At 47.9% G+C, this 11,488-nt stretch overlaps 1 long non-coding RNA gene across 1 annotated transcript; it reads left to right on the plus strand.

Moving 5' to 3' along the window:
* The first annotated feature begins 351 nt into the window (after positions 1-351).
* LOC118007334 lies at positions 352-9,920 on the plus strand. The gene is made up of 4 exons (XR_004678382.1): positions 352-1,725; positions 6,567-6,760; positions 7,247-7,388; positions 7,920-9,920. It is a non-coding gene; the product is annotated as an uncharacterized LOC118007334 (long non-coding RNA).
* The last annotated feature ends 1,568 nt before the right edge of the window (positions 9,921-11,488 follow it).

Raw genomic sequence — 11,488 nt, forward strand, 5'->3', positions numbered from 1 at the left:
GATACATTATCAGACGTAGGTTCTCTTATAAGTGGTGTTTTCCTGATGTATATATGGATTTACCTGTTGTTATTTGGCTTTCTTTTGAATATTATACTTTTTAATATACACTAAAAATATAAAGAACAGAAAGACTCAGAGAAATGTCAGCCCTGGTCCCACTCTCTCTCCTGCTTTCATGGAGGAAATGCTTTGTTTTCTTGGCAGTTATCATTGTTGAAACACAAATGTAAATTTTCTGAATCTCTCTAAACAGGAAGATTCTTACCAGAACTTAATTGAGGATAATTTGGCCATTTTATAAAGTGGATTTTGTACAGGTAGGTTCTACAACAAATCCAGAAATAGAGTGTTCAAACACAGCTTCCTGGAGACAGAGGAGTCCCTGCACGTGTGGGGACTCAGTCTCTCCTGGGTGTGAACTGCCCACTGGTATCTCCATCCGTGGAGTGCTCACAGCCGGGGTGCAGCGCTGTTCTTCACCAAGTCTGGGAGCTCTGTGCTTCTGCGGTGAGGAGGGGAGCCATGAAAACAAATCCCGGGGGCCTCCCTCCGTGCACGCCGCCCCATCCTGGAAACGTCCTGATGGGGAGGGCAGATCCTTTGTCACTTTTCCTTCAGCAGACATGGGCACGAAGCTGGGTGAGTTAACCCAGAGTCAGCTGTGGACGCACGTCGGTCCCACAGCTATCTCTGTGCCACGTGGAGCGAGTGTGGCTGGGCAAAGCCCCCCTTCTCCAGACCACAGAAGCAACAGCCGATGCGGAGAGTTACAGAGATCTAAACACACATGATTAATAAAAAGCAAACAGCAAAATCTTGCCAAATAAGTGGAGAGCCTCTGGGGAAAACGTCCAGAATTCCACGAAGTGGGAAAACCAGCAGGACTGAGGCTGCCCTTTAGTATTATGACTGCGTAGAGAGGCCGTGCTTCTGGGGTTCTGAGGGAACGCTCCCCACGTGAACACACACACTCCAGGGGGACCCCAGCGACAGACGCAGTTACGCACATGTGTATCTTAGTCATGAAGACTGTTTTGATATCAGTTTTGAACAGTTTTCTGTAAGTAGTAAAATGTAAATATGTAGTTTAAGACAAAATAATCCGAGATCATGAGTAGAACTTCGTGTCTCCAGCATCTCCGTGGCCCTCAGCTCAGCCATAGCCATGGGTAGAGTAACTCCAAGGACAGTTCTGTCACTGGAAGCTTCTAGAAGCAGCTCCGTCCTGGTGTTGGTAAGACATTGCACCATTTTACCTATCCTGTGCCCCCGAGACTCTCAAAGCCAGGAGACTTTCCTTGGAGCAGAAGGTAAGCGTGCAGGGACGGGAGACGCCCTGTCCTGTGCGTGAGGCACTGCTGTCCCCTCATGCTGCAGACAAGAAAGCCAAACCTTGGGGAAACCATGTAAACTGACTGTGGCCCAGGGTAGGAAGTGACGTCATAAGGGTCTGACCCCAGTGTCTGCTCCGCGCCGAACCCTGTGTGCTGCCTACGCTGTGTCTCAGGGACTCGTGTTTCCAGGGTGAGGATCCGGAGCCGCGGTGTGGCAGACAGACGCAGGGGGTACCCATCCGCAGTGTACCGAGATGGAGGAGAGACTCCACCCGTTATCCTGCAACAGAAAAACGTGTTGAGGAAACAGCTAAGAAAACCCCAAGTCAGATGTGCAGCAGACAAAAGAGAAGCTGTCTGTTAGTGTGGCAGTGAGCATGGCCGGAAGGTAGGACTGACCTGCGACGTTTGCTCTGTTAAGCCATGACGTGGGGAACTGACCCAGGTGTCCCGACCGGACAGGCTGGCTCACCTCTCCAGGCCCTGGGGGAGGCCCTCTGCCCCGCACGTCCCCTGGCGGTCACCACGCACTGGGCTATACCACACAGCCCTGGAAATGTGCTGAGAGCCATTACCAATTATTAGCAGTGTTTTCCTTGGTGCATTATTCTCTGTGAGAAGAGAGAGAACAGCTTTTATCTTGGCTCTGCTTTTGTACCCTTAGCTTTTTTTCCTTTCTCCCTGACAATGTCTTTCTGTGTAATTCAGCGTAGCTTAAGCCACTCTTCCGCATTCGACAAACATTGGTTGCAAGGCTCCTGCGTGGGACTGAACTGACAATACTCGAACGCACACACGCCCTTGATTCTTGCGAAAGCCTTTTAAGGGCTCTCTCTTACGGGGAAAAGTCATGGTGTTGGTGCTGTTATAAAAACCTCTCCCCCAGCCTGAACTGAGAAGGAAAATCAGGAAATGGGTTTTTGTGCCACACCTAGTGAGGGGCCGTGTGCAAATTTCCACTTAATATGGAGTGTTTCTGTCCTTGAAAAAGTGAATAGAAAGTTACAAAATTATCAGAAGCAAGGTTTTCACGCTTTCTGCGTAAACATCCAAAGAGGGCTTTTTCCAGACTTGGCCTGACAGGTACCTGGGCTGGCAGCCCCGTCCAGGAGGGCAGGGAGCCTTGACACGAGGCCACCACAGAGTCTAGGCAGGCAGAAACAGACGCAGGATGGAGGATTGCGGGATGAGGGCAGCGACGCAGACGATCCCGGGGTCCCAGGGGGGTGAGGTGGGACAGCGCTTTCTCTGTGCAGACTTCACAGAGTCACTGACTCCGTGTTGCTGACCTTCTCTTTCTTCTTATTCTCCACTTCATGCAAGGAAATAGGAGGCTTCGAAGGTGCAGAATTTGGACAGAATTGTTCTCACAGCGGATGATAATAGAGCGTGATATTTGGATTTGTGATTTAAGTGGAAATAAGGACATATAAGCCGTGACTGTAGATGTACCTTTGGCTCAGGCTGTTTGAGGGCCTGGAGCAGCTGAAAGTGGGCTTTGAAAGAAGGAATCAGAATGTCACACAAAAGATCGTGGTAGTTAAATTTTAGGAGATTAATGAATTAATCTTAATAAGTTAATCAAATTAAGTGGTATAACTATCAGGTAAAGCCAGAGAGAAATCCCCGGTTTGCCTTTGTTTTCCCTGAAATGATGGATAGGCATCACTCTAACTGAAAGGCTAGAAAATATAGGCTGAAAAAATAATGAAGCATAATTACTGTAAGATACGTTGTTGGTGAAAGAGGCGGTCACTGTCAGGGTGTGAGATGGGCCGTCCAGATGTCAGGGTCGGAGTCCCAGCACAAATGTGAGCATGAACACGGTGACAAGACACTTTTCTCTCCACTCACAGCTTTAGAGCCATGACCCCATCTACCCCACCAGACCCTGGGCTTTATGCCCCACTCTGCACACGGCGCTTGTTGAGTAAGAACAGCCCTTTCAGTTGGTTGAACGTCTGCCTTCGGCTCAGGTCATGACCTCGGGGTCCTGGGATCGAGCCCCATGTCGATCTCCCTCTCCCTCTCCCTCTGCCCTCTGCTCGTTCTCTCTCTTTCTTTTTCTCTCAAGTAAATAAATAAAATCTTTAAAAACCCAACAAAACAAAGAATAGCCCTTTTGCACATCAAGCACCCCGTAACCGGCTCTGGCTCTCCTTCAGGAGGGCCTGGCCTTTTTCACCCTGCAACCACAAGATGGGTGGTTCGGGGTTTTAAGCGCAGACGTTCAGTCAACAGTGCAGCCTGTCCCTCCTTAGGGCCCTTAGCTTTCTGTGTAATTCAGCGTAGCTTAAGGCTGGCGAGAGAAGGCTGTCCACAGGAGGGAGGGAGCCCTTCAGTCGAGGTTCTGCGACTGGCCAGAATTTCTTCATGGAATCCCTTTGAGGAGTCACTCTGGAAGCGTGTGGTTTATGTATCTATTTTATTATTATTTTCTTAATTTAAATTCAATTAGCCAACACATAGTACATCATTAGTTTGAGATGTAGTGTTCAACGATTCATCAGTTGCATATGACACCCAGTGCCCCATGCAGTACGTCCCCTCCTTAATGCCCATCCCCCAGTTACCCCATCCCCCCACCCCCCTCCCTTCTGTAACCCTCAGTTTGGTTCCTGGAGTCCAGAGTATCTCCTGGTTCGTCTCCATCTCTGATTTCTTCCCATTCAGTTTTCCCTCCCTGTGTGGTTTATTATTACAATTGGGAACTTGATAAAAATACTATTTCTTTGTCTATAAATCCCAGAAGTCCGACTTTTCTGTCATGTTGTCTTCATCTCTCTGGAAACAAATGTAAAAGAAGAACTCAGTGCAGAGATGGAATGAGAATTTATCCTTAGAGATAATGTGGCCAATAATATTTAGAAAGTTGTATAATAATTTACAAGCCATATGGCCGTGGTTGGGGGCTCAGCTGGGGTGAGGCTTTCTTATCCGCTCCAGCCGAAAGAACAGAATCAGGGTGTAGCAGAGCGTGGTGAGCAGCGCTGGATCCTTGCTGCAGAGGGGAACTGACTGGTCCCTAGGACCTTGGTTACTGGACATCAGATGCTGCAAAGTGCTCTTTCTGAATGAAAGGTAATTACAGCATCTAATAGCAACTCCAGGAAGTGCACATCCTACAACTTTTCCCTTCCCTCTGGCTAATAGAAATGCACAAGCAAAGCCATCCATCTCCTCCACGGATAAGGACTGCTTTGGGCAACATCCCTGAAGCCCCAGTCCCTCGAGACACCATTTACATGGTGAGAACGTGGAAGAGGAGACAAGGCTTGAGAGCAGGAGAGAAAGGAGAAGCAAAGATAAGAGGGAGGGTGGGGAGAAAGGAGAACCACTTATGCACTCCTGGTCCAAAGAGCCAGTGTCCTGGAGGGCCGGGGGGAGGGTCAGCGTGTGTTCCGTCCTCAGAGAAAAGTGCAGCCTCCCCTGATCCAGGATGGACATAGCGCTTGTCAGGATTCAGCTGCAGGCGCCTGCGAGTGAATTTTGTTTCCTTCCTGTGTTAAGATCTTTGAAGACACCTTTACCCTAGGAGGACAAAGGTTGAGAAAGAGAGTCCCAGTGACCAGCACTTCCATAGACTCCACGGATCTTGTCCGTGTCCTCTGAGTCTCCAAGCTACCCCCCATTTCCTCCCACCTCTAATACGTGGCCCAAGGGGCCCCCCATTTCTTCATATGGTGACTTTGTCCACAGTGAGCCTCAGCAACAAGCCAGCTGTGGTGGGCAGATCTGCGTGGAGCTATCACTCTGCTACTGACCACGGGGGCCACCGTGCCACGTGCGGTGCCCTCCACCGGTTAAAGCCCAGAGACAGGGTGCTGGCTGCACCTGGAGGGGGAGCAGGTGCCTTCCCCCTCACTGACCAACCTCCCCCCAAGGGAGCAGGGCACCCTGGGCGCAGGGGCTCCGTTTCGATTCCACTCTCTGTGAGGCTCCATGTCTGGATTTAATGTGGTCGTTACGGTGCCTCCTGTTTGTGCAGAGGTCCCTGGTGACCTCTCTGCCCAGAGAGCCTTGTTCCACGGCCCTCGGCTTTGGCTCTTGCCTGCGCCTCACTGCAGCCCTGCATCCAGACACGCATCCTGCCGCGTCTTCTCCAAAGGTGATGTTTAAAGCAGGAATAGGAACGATGCTAGGACAGTAATGATCACTTTACCTGACCTTTGGTTCCTTATTTATAAAATGCAGAATCCGGAGTGGAATTGGCCCTCATGGGGGATCCCTGTATTTAATATTTGAATTTATAACCAGAAGATTTAGTTCAGTGTTAGCTTTTGTACATCACCTATATGACCTTGAAGGAGCTGCTTACATGTTCCTCAGATGTTTGGGGAGAATGCAAAATATAAAAAAGGACAAAATTCTAGATGAATCATCACCAACAACTGAATAAAAACACACTTATTTCATAATACCAAATAGGGTTTACTCAGGCATACCAAAATGATAAATGGAATTTCTGAATTTCTCACTCTGGGAATGTCTCTGAATAAAGTGGAGAAAATTGGTGATAGCTAGTTTGAATAGCAAGAAGTTTCTGGAAGGAAAGCAAACCTTAAGTATATGAAACTGATCTCCAAGAGAAAAATGCAAGCTCAAAGCAATTTTATTACTATAAATGTACCTTCTTTTTACAATAGTAATGTGACCATATTACAAACAATACATAAGATAGAGAAGACAAAAATCACCTTGAGCAACCCAATCGTCATCAGTGTGGCCGCTACCAATACTTTGGTGTAAATTCTCTGGACTGTTCTCTACATTACATGTCGTCTGGTCACACTTACAGTGTGCAGGTCGTCTGATATATATTTTCATACTTACAGCTCAATTATAAGCTTACCTCCATATTGTCACATAGGTTTTAAGCTTTGGTCTAGAGGAAGAACGGGGTTTCTCTAATTTCTCTTGTCTGCCTTACAAGTGCATTTCACTTTGCTTTTATGCACCAGCCTACACAGGTGGGGGACAGACGCCCAAACTGAGCACCAGAAGGAGTCAGGGTGTTTGAGCTTCAGGCTGACTCAGCTTCTTGGGGGGCACAGGCAATCTTCGGGCATCCCCTCCTCTCTCTGGGCGCAGTGCCGGTCTGGCCTGGTGCCTGTGAGGGTGCTCTGCTGGCCCGCCTCCCTGGCTCTCCCATCTCCTCAGCCCTCTTCTCAGCAGCACAGGCTCCCCGGTTACCTGCAGACATCGAGGAGCCTCTGTCTGTGTCCCCAGGGCTCACCGAAGGGCGCCGCTGGGACCCCCACAGAGCCCAGCCTGCAGAGTCGGAAGGAGGAGAATGCCCTGTGAACTCCTGTCCTTCAGCTTCCTTGCTCCTGGTTCCAGAGGCCTCTCCTGGGCGGGTAGAGCTGCCTTACTGTATCCCGAGCCCATCGCTTTACAGAAACCTTTCCAGGTCTGGCCGTTTGGTAAGTTAAGAAAAACTCAGGGGATTTAACAACAAATACGCGCATGGATGTTTGTTGTGTGTGTGTGTGCATATGCATCTCTGTGTGTGGACGCGTGTGGACGCACACCTGCTTGTAGGTTTACATATTTATCTTCTCACAAACGTGACCTCAAACATCTTGTGTCTCATTCCTCTGCCTCTGCCGCAGCCCCTCCCCTGAGGCACGTGGCAGCTTCTGCCCAAGGCTGGGAACCATCATAGGACAGAAAGCGGAGGGGTTAGCACACTCGTGGAACCCACTTCTGAATGACCTCTGCCCTTTACCTCTCCCGCAGTACTTGCCTTACTGTTTCGTGTTTGCTAGAATGTGTGCAGCAGGGGGTGGGCTGCGTTGGGGCCTCGGGGGAAGGTGCAGAGTCGTCTCCCTGTTGTGCAACAAACACGAGGCTCAGTTTGTCATCTGTGGGAAGACGGGCCTCCCTGAGACCAGCATCTTCCTCAGCAGGAGGGGAAATCAGCTGATTCTTCCCATGAGGCACGGAGGACCAAATGGGAGAAGACAGTCGCTCTGTCCAAAGAGGACGATCAGGAGGTCCGGGCACAGTTCGATATTCCGGCCCCTTCGATCCCGGGGCACTCTTTCTGAGGTGGGTGTGGAAGGGGGTGTGGGATGAAACTCAGGTGAAAACGTCCTGCTAATGCTGCAGAAATGGATGAAATGTTAGTCACCATTGCAGAGGCTCCTAGATTCCTTCTGGACTATTCCTCTTTATGTAAGGTACATTGAGCATCTTACAGTTACTGTCAGGAGCCATCTAGGTGCCTGGGAGCATCACTTCTGCAGGGACATACAAAGCGAATATCAGGCAGTTCCTCTAAATGCTCCCAGAACCCCGTTTCCAGTCTAACCCCATTCCACATGTCGATCTCCGTTCCTTTCACATCATGCTGCGAGGCCAGCGGGGAGCCATGGTCTCTCTCCTGCTCACTCCTGGACAGCATGGGCATAGCACCTGGCACACCATTCGTGTGTGCCCCAGGGCTTAGCAGCTGAAGCCTCCACTCCAACACTTGCACTGACCAGCCGGCACACACGTGCACCTGTCTTCTAACCTCTTGTTCCAAAGCCTGTGCTAAATGCCTTCTAATAGGTGTTTCTTTCTCGATTGCCATGCCAGCCCCGAAAGGGCTAAACAGATGTCATCGAGCCCTGCCTCAGAAGTGCAAGAGGGGCTGGACCCCCGCCCAGCGTGGACACGTGGCTCCAGGGCTCCTCCTGCACAGCATGCAGCCTCCCCTTCAGGAGAACCGTGTCTCCAAAGCCGAGCTATCGTCAAGAGATGGCCAGACTTCGTTATGTCCTTACGTGCCTGCTCATCTGACTTCCAGACCTTTTGTGTTCCTCGGACTGATCTGGCCCACGTCCGCACTGTGGGTCTGGGGCCCCTTTCCTCTGGAAGCCCCGTGTGGGGGACCCCGGGTACTGTCAAATCGAGCTCTGTGGGGTTGCCCACAAGCTTGCTTCCTCAGCACTCCCTCAGAAGCTACTACTATTTGGGTCCTTATCACCCTTTGCCTGGACTGTCCCCCAAATGGCATCAATATCTTCCCACTGCTCAGTTCTCTCTAGTTTATCTGATAAAATATACACAGTACAGCTATGATCACGTCATTCCCTTCTCAAAACATCACTGACTTCCAATCCTTTTTAAATATAAATATAACCTGACTCCAAAGTTGTTCTCAGGGGCTTTAGCCACCTTTTGAACTTATGTTTTCTCTACTTCCCTTTAACTATTGTGCACTTCGTTAAACAGAGCTCTTTACATAGCTACGTACATCTCCCACATTTTCCCTCCTTGGGAAGACTCTATCTATTCTTCAAAGGCCAGGTCACGTCCTTCCCTCACGAAGCCTTCACTGGCCCTGTCCCGCATCACCTGGCACTTTCCATCTTGCATGCATGGCACCTGGGGACCGGTCTCTTCGATATCACGTTGGGTTCCCTGCACCCAGCACAGTGCCTTGTGGGGTTGGCACCTGCAAGCTGGGCTAAATGGGTTATTTCTTTTACTTTGGTCTCATTTACTGTTTTGGGAGAACAATGGGTCTGCTTAATTAGTCTATACTGCTACATTTTAGATGTCCAGCTTCCAAGCGGGGGTATTAAGTCAATCACTTATGTCTTGGTGACAGAGCTACGCCTCAGCGGCCTCTCAGCTGAGCAGTATCCAGCATCTAAAAGCAGGAACAGATGCTTAGGCTGGGCTGCCATGGAGACGAATGTTCTCTGATCCTCTCTGTGAAGAATGACTTCAGGGTTGCTGGTTATAGAAATGAATGTTTTTAGTCAACAGTGCATCTCAGCCTCCAACATAAGAAAACCCTATTTCCAGTGCCATGCCCGTCTGAAGCACCAATTAGTTTTGCTTCCAAAATCAGTTGTGTTGCCACCAAATTAAATTGGCTGTGAAATAATGGTATCTGCCAACATGTGGGCTTTTGGTTAATTATTATCTTTTTATAAAAGACCTATGCTTTAATTGATACATTTTCTTTTACTTAAGCCATTAATGATGTGCTATTCTGGCCTTGTCATCAGGTAGCTCTGCAAATAGTGTATTTTTGGAATGATAATAAATGGCATTTGAAAAGTGTTAATGCCAATATCTTCGTTGCCCTAAGAGAGTCAAAAACTAATTAAAAAAGGAATGAACACCATCATAGAGTCACATGGGTTGAAGCTGAGTTTGGTAAGGAACTATGGAAAATTAAAACTGAGCTTTTGAGTTTTGGCTTTAATAGAATTGTTCTTTTGGAGATGGTGGGTCAACTGGGACGACAGAGATTTTTTATCCTCTTATTAGTAAAAAAAAAAAAGTTTTCTCTTTCCAATGAATAACTAGAAGGGAAGTCTGTTCTTTAGTAGACAAGTATATATGGACTGAATATTAGTGTCCCCCCAGGTTCATAAGTTGAAACTCTAACCCCCCAGTGTGATGGTATTTGGAGCTGGGTCATGCCGTTGGGGCCTTTGTGGTGGGATGAGTACCCTTCCCAGAGAGCTCTGTCTCCCTGAACAAGGAGGCGGTCATGGGAGCTCACAGCAAAACGGCAGCCTCAGAATGATACCCACCCTCCGGTACCTGGATTGTGGACTTCCAACATCCAGAACTAAATGTGAGAAATAAATTTCTAGTTGTTTAAGCTGCCCAGTCTATAGTATTTTATTGTGTCAGCCCCAAATCCCTGTGACAGATAACTTAGAAAGTTACTCATTAAAATTCTGAATGCAAAGAGTAACAATGAAAATTAAAATGATCTCCATAAAATGACATGTGTGTTACTCAGTTTAACAAGACATTTGCAGATACAGTACCAAGAATCGATTATCTTGATTCTTTCATAAATTTTGGGTAAAATAGGGCAGATCGATTTATCTCTGCTTTGTACATGAAGAGACTGAGGAATGCAGTGTTGGCGACCTGCCCAAAGCTACTCATTTTATATTGTGCCCTATCTTCCTGCTCACTGAAGCCAAATCACTAGGCCCTAGGCATTGCATGGACAATCTATCAGTAGCAACTAAAGGAGGGCTCAGTTGAATGAATTATGCACATGCAGGCATTCAGTTGGCATGCAAAAATGAACTGGGATGTTTCAAATAATTTTTTTTATTGTTATGTTAGTCCCCATACATTACATCATTAGTTTTAGATGTAGTGTTCCATGATTCATTGTTTGTGCACAACACCCAGTGCTCCATGCAGAATGTGCCCTCCTCAATACCCACCACCAGGCTAACCCATCCTCCCACCCCCCTCCTCTCTAGAACCCTCAGTTTGTTTTTCAGAGTCCATTGTCTCTCATGGTTTGTCTCCCCCTCCGATTTCCCCCCTTCATTCTTCCCCTCCTGCTATCTTCTTTTTCTTCTTCTTTTTTTTTAACATATAATGTATTATTTGTTTCAGAGGTACAGATCTGAGATTCAACAGTCTTGCACAATTCACAGCGCTTACCAGAGCACATACCCTCCCCAGTGTCTATCACCCAGTCACCCCATCCCTCCCACCCTACCCCCCACTCCAGCACCCCTCAGTTTGTTTCCTACAATTAAGAATTCCTCATATCAGTGAGATCATATGATACATGTCTTTCTCTTTTTGACTTATTTCACTCAACATAATACTCTCCAGTTCCATCCACTTCGTTGCAAATGGCAAGATCTCATTCCTTTTGATGGCTGCATAATATTCCATTGTATATATATACCACCTCTTCTTTATCCATTCATCTGTCGATGGACATCTTGGCTCTTTCCACAGTTTGGCTATTGTGGACATTGCTGCTATAAACATCGGGGTGCACGTACCCCTTTGGATCCCTACTTTTGTATCTTTGGGGTAAATGCCCAATAGTGCAATTGCCGGATCATATGGTAGCTCTATTTTCAACTTTTTGAGGAACCTCCATACTGTTTTCCAGAGTGGCTGCACCAGCTTGCATTCCCACCAACAGTGTAGGAGGGTTCCCCTTTCTCAGCATCCCTGCCAACATCTGTCATTTCCTGACTTGTTAATTTTAGCCATTCTGACTGGTGTGAGGTGGTATCTCATTGAGGTTTTGATTTGGATTTCCCTGATGCCGAGCGATGTTGAGCTCTTTTTCATGTGTCTATTGGCCATTTGGATGTCTTCTTTGGAAAAATGTCTGTTCATGTCTTCTGCCCATTTCTTCATTGGATTCT

This window comes from Mirounga leonina, unplaced genomic scaffold (assembly GCF_011800145.1).
Source record: "Mirounga leonina isolate KUSES-001 unplaced genomic scaffold, KU_Mleo_1.0 Mir_118, whole genome shotgun sequence".
NCBI lineage: Eukaryota > Metazoa > Chordata > Mammalia > Carnivora > Phocidae > Mirounga > Mirounga leonina.